Source organism: Balaenoptera physalus, assembly GCF_965194825.1.
Source record: "Balaenoptera physalus genome assembly, chromosome: 1".
NCBI classification, from domain to species: Eukaryota; Metazoa; Chordata; class Mammalia; order Artiodactyla; family Balaenopteridae; genus Balaenoptera; species Balaenoptera physalus.
In genome coordinates, this window is record NC_138882.1 from 44,663,813 (window position 1) to 44,672,461 (window position 8,649).

At 35.4% G+C, this 8,649-nt stretch overlaps 1 protein-coding gene across 4 annotated transcripts in view; it reads right to left on the reverse strand.

Moving 5' to 3' along the window:
• PLA2G4A (phospholipase A2 group IVA) overlaps positions 1 to 8,083 on the reverse strand; it is a 157,376-nt gene extending 149,293 nt beyond the window's left edge. For 3 of the 4 annotated variants that reach the window (XM_082472967.1, XM_082472963.1, XM_082472964.1), the window contains exon 1: positions 7,256 to 8,081. The gene's annotated coding sequence lies outside the window, so the exon portion shown is untranslated. Of the gene's footprint in view, positions 1 to 7,255 lie in introns of all 4 variants that reach the window. The other variant, XM_082472966.1, reaches the window with a different exon arrangement.
• Positions 8,084 to 8,649: the final 566 nt, after the last annotated feature.

Sequence of the window (8,649 nt, forward strand, 5' to 3'; positions counted from 1 at the left end):
CCAGAATCTACACAGCATATCCTCATAACCACATGCATCTTTAGATACTTTTCCCCAGAGTACTTTTCTATAAATTCTTACTTAATTGCTCTAAATTACTTTTCTTACTACTTTCATAATATTGCATCAACTACATGTAAACAGTCCACAAAATGGATTACCCTTTTGTTTCAAGTAGTAAAAAATGAGAGCCTGGGGACTTCCCTGGAGGTCCAGTGGTTAAGACTCCGCACTTCCACTGCAGGGGCACTGGTTCGATCCCTGGTTAGGGAATTAAGACCCTGCATGCCATGCAGCACGGCCAATAAATAAATAAATAAATAAATAAATAAATAAGAGAGAACCTGAAGAAAACTTAAAGACACCATTTTCCTGCCCGTAGACTAACCCAGGCAGACATTGTCTCTTCTACAATTACAGATCCAGGAATCCCACAAGAATACATACGGAGTCTAACATCCCAGTTTATTGCCGAGGTACTGCGCCCAACTTGCTTATCTTGTTAAAGCTGTGGATGTAAAAGTATGGGGCAAATAGGAAGTGTGTCAATTTACTGACTGAAATTCAGAAGCCATTTGCTGACCTAACGTTTCTAGTGGTGCAGTTGCATCACAGTCAAACATGACTTTCTATGTATTATTTATTATGAAGTTATACATATGTGTAATAAGCCAACGTTATAACTAAAGTTGATTTTTACTCCTGAAAAGGAATATCTGGTATACCATAAGCTACTGGGTTGTTCAGAAAGGTAAAATAATAATTTTTTTCTACAAATGATAAATCCAAGGTCAGAGTAACCATTTTGATACAAATGCTTTATGCCAACCACCAGGATTAATAAGAGCCAAAAAGAACCCTAGGCTCTGTAGGTTATACTCAGCATATTCTAAAAAAATGCTCTATTACCAAATGAAAGTAAAACTGTTGGTAGAATTAGTGTTTCTTATACAACTCAGAATACGTCTCTTTTGTATTTTTGGATTAAAGTTCATATACTTTATTGCCTTAAAGTGGCATATATCTTTATAAAATTCTAAATAGTTTACAAAATAAGAAATTCTAAATCATATGCTACTTCTTCAATCATTCTTAAATTTGTGCAACTTCCTCTATTATGTCAATCAGTAATCCAGTTATAAGAACAGAACAATTGAGTTAATATGGAAACGTGCATTAGGATGTGTACTTTCTGGTTCTTCCCCTATAATTTTTCTGATATTAACAAATAGGAGGAGATTGACAGTCTTAAATAACACGCATCAAAACTGGAAATACAGGGCTTCCCTGGTGGCGCAGTGGTTAAGAATCTGCCTGCCAATTCAGGGGACACGGGTTCGAGCCCTGGCCTGGGAGGATCCCACATGCCGCGGAGCAACTGGGCCCGTGAGCCACAATTACTGAGCCTGCGCGTCTGGAGCCTGTGCTCCGCAACAAGAGAGACCGCGACAGTGAGAGGCCTGCACACCGCGATGAGGAGTGGCCCCCACTTGTCGCAGCTGGAGAAAGCCCTCGCACAGAAGCGAAGACCCAACACAGCCATAAAATAAATAAATTAATTAATCAATTAATTAATTAAAAAAAAAGAACCTTCCTTGAACTTAAAAAAACAAAACAAAACTGGAAATATAAACCAATCAATTAGTTAATTGAAGCATACAAAATGCATCAAAATGGAAATCATAAGACTCGGATATTAAATAAGCTATTTAACTTTCCAACACTTCTCTTTTCACATCTACAAAATGTGAATATCTGCTCTGCTAACCTACATGGTTATTATGGGAATATAGTTCTTGAGCAATCTCTTTATAAACCACAAAATGCTATGCAAACGAAAGGGATTATTGTCCCTCTGATTTTTTTTTTCAAACTAGGTAATCAGAAAACAGATTGTAAATTAAATAATAAAATGAAAAACTAACCTGAGTGTTATAAATACCTGAGTTTTTCGTACTATGGAATACTGAAATTACACATATTATGGATATTTGTTTTCTAATTCAAAACACTGTTACCTAAAATACCTAAATTTCCCTATAGACTCCAGAAGTCAAACAAATGAAGAGGAAGATTAAGGAAAAGGGAGCAGCTGATTTACAAGTGCATTCCCTTCCCCCTAAGAAGGGAATGGAAGGAAAATGAGTGCACCTTGGTCTCTCAGCCCTTCATCTTTGACTCAGTGGTTACTGAACTCTGACCGGGATCACTTACAGGTGATTGCTGAGTTTCTCTAAAGCTATTTGAATTCATTCAATAAGTGATCAGACTGGTGGTGCAGCTTCATAAATCTGCTTATGGCGAGCACTGAATTATCAATATTTAAGCTTATTTTATATTTGTATAGGGGAGAGATAAACTGTATTTTCAAAGAACTGTTCTGAGGGTAGACTAAGAATCACAGAGAATCCAAAAAACTGAGAATCACGGAGTGGCAAGAGTAGCAAAATTTGGGCACATCTCTTTTTCTCAGGCAAGTAGTGGTATCAAAAGGCAGGAACAATATCTGCTCTATTCAATGTCTTCTTTGGAAAGAACCCCTGAACCAACCTTTTGGTTCTCCCAACTGTCACTGCCCTAGTCGCCAAGGAGTACAAGATGAACGGCCTAAAGCTTATATTCATTTTCTCTAAGTTGGTTCTTGACAAACATGGACACCATTTTTCTTACAAAACCTTTCAAAAGAATCATCCTGTAACCTTTAGACCTATCTCTAGCTCCATCTTCTTGCATTAAGCAAGTCTGGATGTTCCTAAAGCTGTGGGAGATTCTACAAGGGTTTTGGCCCTCTTCTCGGAAACCTCTTTAAGTTCCCTGAATTTTGTAGAAGCTGACAGACTGTGAGAATAAGAATGACTTGCTTTCATTTTTCTATACATCTCACCCATTGTTAAAGAAAAGGTATCAGGAAACAATAAGAACAATCCTCTAAACTTGAAAAAAGCAATGTTTACAGAATTTCTATTTCCATTTCAAAATTTAGCCTTTCATGTTAAGACCCCTAACACTCTTCAGAATTATTGAGGACCCCAAAGGGCGTTTGATTATGTGAGTTATATCCATTGATATTTACCATATTAGCAATTAAAACTGAAAAAAGATTTAAAAATCACATTGAAAGATGCAATTCGTAAACATAGGCATACAAGTGTCCACCATGAAAATTGTTCAACCTTATTCCTGAAAAAAAATGCGAATTTAAACAAGATACCATTTTCATATAACAATTGTCTCAGTTTTTGGATTTGTTGTTGTTTGTTCTGTTTGAGTGATAACACAATGTTGGCTTAGGGAAATTCTACTCTCTTATACTACTGATAAATGGATCCAATCTTTCTCAAGAGCAAAATGGCAATAACAAGTACTCTACAATATTTTGCTAAATGCTTTTTAAATCCTCCAGATACTCAATTATTATTATTATTATTATTATTATTGTTATTATTATTATTCTTTTACAGCTGAGAAAAGAAAATTTTGATAAAGCATTTGGCTTATGATCTCATAACCTGTAATTAGTGGAACTTTTGTTAGAACTTGAAAAATGCATTTTAAGAATCTATCCAAAGGAAATAAACAAAGATGTATACAAACATTTATACTGAGGTCCTAAATGAAACACTATTTATAATAGTAGAAAACTTTAATCCACCTAAATATCCAGCAATTTATAATCAGCCAATACAACATGTCCATAGACTAAAAATTAGATCTTAGAACCATACTCTCTTGCTCATGGCTAGATTGCCATCACTTGCATAGTGCCTGACACATAGTAGGGACTTAGTAATATTTAAGATATGAATGAATATAAAATAAGGCATGAATATAAAAATATGTTTTAAGAGAAAATCTCATGATTGAGTGGAAGCATGTTATGAAACAGCATCAGCAGTGTGCTAAATTAATTAAACAAGGAGGCCATTAGACTAAGGTGACTCAAATGCCACTGCAGCCTACATCAGCAAACCAAACTCTAAACCAGTAAATGCCTCGAAGGTACAAAATTGAAACATAAGGACAGTCATTCACAAACAGCCAACTAAGCTTCTGTAGCCAATCCATAAATTCCTTACTTTGCTTCTGCTTTTTCTCTATAAAATTCTCTCCCACATATCATGTCAGTGAAGTGCTCCTGACCACTTCTGGTTGGGCACTGCCCCATGCCAATCAATTTTTGCTCAAATGAACTCAAAATTTTTAATATGCCTCAGTTTATCTTTTAACAAGTGTGATCACAACTTTGTAAAATCTACATGTGAGTGTATGTGTAGAAAAATGTCTAGAAGCATAAATAGATGTATATACATGAATTCCTTGTCTCTGTGCTGATGCATGCTAGTTACCCAATAAATATTTTGATTGAATGAATAACATTTTAAAAGTAGTTACCCCTTGCAACTAAGAGTTCGCATGCCACAACTAAGGAGCCCGCCTGCCTCGACTAAGGAGCCCATGTGCCACAACTAAGGAGGTCATCTGCCTCTAACTAAGGAGCCCACGAGCTGCAACTAAGGATCCCACCTGCCACAACGAAGACCCAGAACAACCAAATAAATAAATTAAAAAAAAAAAAAAAAAAAAAGTAGTTACTGGGCTTCCCTGGTGGCGCAGTGGTTGAGAGTCCGCCTGCCGATGCAGGGAACACGGGTTCAAGCCCTGGTCTGGGAGGATCCCACATGCCGCGGAGCCACTAGGCCCGTGAGCCACAACTACTGAGCCTGCGTGTCTGGAGCCTGTGCTCCACAACAAGAGAGGCCGCGATAGTGAGAGGCGCGCGCACCGCGATGAAGAGTGGCCCCCACTTGCCGCAGCTGGAGAAAGCCCTCTCACAGAAACGAAGACCCAACACAGCCATAAATAAATAAATAAATAAAATTTAAAATAAAATAAAAACAAAATTAAAGTGAACTAAAATTAAATAAATTAAAAAAAAAAAGTAGTTACCCCTTTTGGGAACTATATGTTCAATTTTCCTTTTCTTCTTTGCAATTTCTATATGTAACAGGATTTAAACAGTAAGCATGAATTATCTTTGTAATAAACAAGAATGTTATAAAACATAATTATGCTGGGAAATATCATTCGGAATTTTGGAACAAAAGCAGCAAATATAGACATCCCACAGTCCAATAAAAAATAACTTGTATTAAAAAAAAAATAAATAACTTGTATCTTACTTCCCTATTATGTTTTACTTATTGCATTCAGCAATAAAAAATATAAGATGTTATAGAAAAATGGCAAGCTTAATATTGTACAGCTAATTACTATCGGGGTGGAGTCTAAAATCTAGGTCATTTGGTTTCCAGGCAGCAGTTTTTCCATTACACCAATTACTTAGAGTTCCAGAACACTAACTGAATACATGCAATATTCACTGTGAGGCAGTTCTTTACTCATAAGTAAAATAATTTGCTAATTATTTGAAATCGTCAGAAAGCTCTGAAATTCTAAGAAATACTATGTTTTCACACGACATGAATCGTTTTGGGGGATTTGTGAAATTCCTAAAGGTGTTTCAAAATTTGTGCATGTTTGAGGAGCAAAAGTGTCATTATTCTAGGAAGGAGTCTACAGCTTTCATAAGATTTGTAAAAGGGTCTGTGATAAACAAACAAAAAAGAAGAAGCTGAGAATAACTAACGCTATAAAATCTGCAAGCAAGAGGAAGAAAACAACTGATGGTAAATAAAAAGGCATAAAAGAGGAAAAGGAAACAGCTAATTCTGTCTTCCTCTTTTTTATTCCTGGAAGATATTTTTTTTTAAATGCAAATGATTTCATTTTATGACTTTGCTTTCTAAGCAGAGACACTAGGAATGATACTGATGGGTTAAAAATTTACACAGGCCAAAGTATCTCTGTGGGATGACCTTTATCAGGTACTATTAGCAAGAAACTGATAAACGTAAAATGTAAAAAAAAAAAAAAAAAAAAGCATTTTAATATTGCAAGTCACTTTTGAGATATTTTTCATTTATGTTTAACTGGGACAAGGAAAATTACTAAATAGGTTTCATAGTTTCTTATCCCATAAAATGTGCTTCCCCTACAGGAAGTTTGTAAAGCTGCTTTGAGCAAATGCAGATTAAACACTTCTCTATGCATTTCACAATTATTGCTTAATTTAAAATTTAACTCTTCCTCTGCTCACTGAAAGAAACAAATACCTGTTGTTTAATCTCAATATCAAACTTGACTGGAAAGGTCTAGAGATCTCTAGAACATAATTTTAAAACTCTTAACAAGGTTTCTTTCACTACTATTCCCTGCAAACATCTCTTAGGCTACAATTCCAAATTTATGCAACAAACAGACACAAAACAAAACAGAAATTCTCCTTGAACCCAAAGGGTCATATATGTAAATGTCATAACTTAGAAATGACACCCATCCAAATGGTCCGCCTCTAGTATTCTCCATCTGCCTTAGATGAATAAGTGCTTACATCATCAACCAACATAAAGAGCATTTCTTGTCCTAGTTTTTGAGGTAAAAATGACTAATTTTAAGATTAAAATGAGTACAAGTTATAGGAAACTTAAGTTAAACCACTATTATTTCAAATCCAAATGCCTTTTTTTTTTTTTTTACAAATGCTTCCAATACAAAATTACTAAAATAGTATTCACACTCAAAACTTAGCTTTCTTATTTGAGCAAATCTTTTCCAATATCTTGTTTCGATCTCTGTTCTCCTGGCATGTCAAATAACTTAGAAGGACGAATCAGAATACCAGTCAGTATACAATTAATTTTTCAGTGTTGTTTGTTTTTTCGGATAACACTGCCACACATTTGCATAAGTAACCGAAATGACTATTTTTTAATTAAACCTTAAATTAGTTGATAAATTTCTTCGCTAAAGATCCTTAGGGCTGTCAAAGATCAAGCTGTTCAATAATGGGAATAGGCAACCACCGGGTGGCATCACGTGGAGCGCTAAGTAGAGCCCCCTTACTGCCTTTCTGAACGTTCGCTTTCTTTCGGCGCTGTACATGAAGGAAATCCTTATCGTCGGATTCCACAGTGCATTTAGACCCCGGAAAGCAAACTGGCATTTCTTAGAAGGAAATTAAGGTCCCTGATCTGTATCTCATTTCAAAACTCAGAAGACATGCAGACTTTTCACAGCGGTGAATCCTAGGCTTCCCTTCGTCCTTTCTTCCTTCCAAGCAAGATACAATCTAAAAGCTAGGGAGGGCGGGAGAGAGAAGTGGAGTGAGCGAGGGAAGAGTAAATATATTGCTTACAGTTCCCAGAGTTACAATGAGATTCCTCAGGCTCCTTTACGCCTCTAGCTTTCTGTCAGGATCCTTTCTCAGCCCGGGACCACAGAGAAGTTCAAGTCTTATCCTTGGTAGGAGGGGCTAAAATGTGAGCTGGTTTCCTTTCGTCTTTGCAGATGTGTTAAGGTGGAATTAAGGAGGAAGGGAGGAAAAGCGTTGTTCTCAGAGCAGCTGAAATCTTAAATGTACATGTTTACTTATTAGAACTAGGAGTTTGAAGTCAGAAAACACGCTTAAATAATATGTAAGTTAAACAGTCCTAAATTACATGGAGTCTATGTATGCGTGTGTCTGAAAATACTTCTTGTCCTTAAGTAGTTACTGCTTCCTCCTTTTTTTCCAAACAAGTAAGAACTCAATTGAAAAGATGGATAACCCAGAGCATACTAGAGAATGTAATACATATGTTGAGATTTAGGGGGAAAAATCAAATCAGGTTAAATTAGAAATATGCTAAGTAAATTCAAATACCTGATATCACTGTAACCAAGAAGGTATATTGTTTAAATTTATCCAAATTCTGCAAGAATCAATTAGTGTCTTTACAAGATGACTTCTTTCTTTTTATTCTTTATCAATCATCCATGAGATGTTATAATGCAATTAACTATGAATTATAACAGAAACTTGAGGGGTTTTTTTGTTTTTTGTTTTTGCAAAGTTAGAATAAATGATCTGGGACTTCCCTGGTGGTCTAGTGGTTAAGACTCTGCACTTCCAACTTCCACTGCAGGGGGCATGGGTTCAAACACTGGTTGGGGAACTAAGATACCACATGTCACAGGGCGCAGCCAAAAAAACTTATATTACTTATATTACTAAAATCAATTTCATGTATAAAAAAAAGAATGTGACTGTTTAATTTAACTTTTTACTATTAATCTGTAGCTAATATGAACACCATAATAATTAGTCATTACATTTAGCTTTTTCTGAATATCAAACTCTGAGCAACTAAATATATTTGAAGATAAAAAATTTAAAATGTGGTGGTTACCAAGGGCTGAGGGGAAGGGGTCATGGGGAGTTACAAATCAGTGAGCATAAAGTTTCAGTTAAGCAAGATGAGGAAGTTGGAGAGATCTGCTGTACCACATTATATCTATAGTCAACCATAATGTGGGGTACACTTAAAAATTTAAGGGGGTTGATTTCATGTTAATTGTTCTTACTGCAATAAAATAAAATTTTAAAACAAAAACAAACAAAAAAAATTAGTGTCTTTAAAGACTGACACACTAATTTAGTGTGTCTTGTTTTTCAAACACAGGATCTTCTAATTTTGTCTTTAATCTAACATTGAGCACACTCTCCTATCTCTCTCTCTTTTTTTTTTTTCTAAAGTATTTGTTTATTTA